The sequence below is a fragment of the Xenopus laevis genome, chromosome 1L (genome assembly GCF_017654675.1).
Source record: "Xenopus laevis strain J_2021 chromosome 1L, Xenopus_laevis_v10.1, whole genome shotgun sequence".
In the NCBI taxonomy this organism is placed as follows: Eukaryota; Metazoa; Chordata; class Amphibia; order Anura; family Pipidae; genus Xenopus; species Xenopus laevis.
The window spans coordinates 195,219,491-195,221,334 of record NC_054371.1 but is presented as its reverse complement, the minus strand read 5'-3'; the positions used below and the strand labels follow the sequence as shown (position 1 = coordinate 195,221,334).

At 36.4% G+C, this 1,844-nt stretch overlaps 1 long non-coding RNA gene across 2 annotated transcripts in view; it reads right to left on the bottom strand.

The window, feature by feature from the left end:
• Nucleotides 1-656: 656 nt before the first annotated feature.
• LOC121395339 overlaps nucleotides 657-1,844 on the bottom strand; it is an 11,363-nt gene continuing 10,175 nt past the window's right edge. For both annotated transcript variants that reach the window (XR_005962405.1, XR_005962406.1), the window contains exon 3: nucleotides 657-1,792. This is a non-coding gene — a long non-coding RNA (uncharacterized LOC121395339). The remainder of the gene's footprint in view (nucleotides 1,793-1,844) is intronic.

Sequence of the window (1,844 nt, the reverse complement as noted above, 5' to 3'; positions counted from 1 at the left end):
TCTATCTTTATATATAGATATATAAAATATATATATATTTTATATATCTATCTATCTATATATATATATATATAAATACATGCATCTATCTATCTATCTATCTTTTTATATATATATATATATATATATATATATATATATATATATATATATATATATATATATATATATACACACACACACATATATATATATATTTTATATATATTCTATATATATAAATACATGCATATATCTATCTATCTATCTATCTATCTATCTATCTATCTATCTATCTAGATATATGTATGCATGTATTTGTATATGTATATTTACATATGCATATATGTATAGCTATATCTATCTATAGATATATACATATAAATATATATATATATACATATATATTATATATATAGATATAGATAAATATATATATATATATATATATATATATATATATATATATATATATATATAAACATACAGGCCAGTGGTAAGCAAACTGCAGCAGTTGTTCAGATGCTGAACTACAATTTTCTATATGGGGGGGGTTTCTGGAAATCGTAGTCTGGTCTCAGGCTAGGTATGTGTGTGCATGTTGTTGGAGACGTGTCGATAGATACACAACACCCTTTTACAAGCAAACACAAAGAAATACACTTGTGGAAACAGACTGTACTCATGGGGTTTAATAAAGGCGAGAGCATTTTCACTGACAGATTAGCTTTAACGTTTCGACCGCCAGCTGAGACCTTCTTCAGCAAGCCTCCGTTTTTAAATGTTCCCATAACCTTTTACTCAATACAATTTCAGATTGGGTCCTGAGTGCCTCGTACATGTCTGTAGGCTCACATCAGAGTTATGCGAGTAGGAACAATACAGAGTTAACACATTATAGGCTGAACATCAAAACTTGCACATACATTACCACCAGCACCATTTTTCCCATGGAGGATTTGATGGCTTTGGTAACAAGCCCAGCAGCATGATTGAAATCCGTGCTCTGTTGCATGTGTTTAAATGTAAGGCAATACAATCCCTTCAGCATGAGAATTAGCAGTCTAGATAAAGGCATTCATTTGCTCGGCACAGTCATTTGGGCGGTATATTCCTTATGTGCGATGTGAAGATCTGGAAGGAGTTTTTACTTTCGGTTATCTAGCTTTATGAAACCAATAAACTCATACAGCTAGATAACCAAAGATAACAACCACTTCCCACACACACTGATCCTGCTGGAACATCCACATCCCCCTCAATGTACAGCCTGGAGTCCAGTGCCACTGATTTCCCCTTTCCAATGTGAGTCATCAACATAATAAGAATCCAATGAGGTCTGTTGCCTTTAAAGTTTATCCCCAACTTTGCTCCTGGCGAGTTATTCCGAGAGCAGAAATTATCACCAAATTGTTGTGCCAGACATGAGAAAACACAAACAGCTCCCAAGATGCACTGATCAGCCTCCATCTCTTCCCAGGCCTCTATTTGCAATGTAAATTGCTTCATTCTCACCCAAGACTCCTCAAGCATTAGGAAGATGTAAAGGCTTGTGTTCCTGAGCAGCTCAGCCGCAGGAAGAAATCTAATTCCAGTCCAAAGTGACAAGATGATTCAATGGTCTGATCCTTCCGTATTATTCATGGCACGGCTTTATTTTTCCTCATGCTTCTGCCCAAACGGTGTCAAACATCTCGTGTGCGTGTGTTTAGGGGGTAGCTCCTCGCAGGACTCGTATGGAGGGGGTGGAGAAGTGGGAGATGTTGCTGCTGCTGTTGCTGTTGCTGCTGCTGCTGTTGGTGCTGCCACCGGTCTGAAAAAAGGAGAAAGAGGGCCATCATTGGAGAGAGGCTTTTCATTGCCAA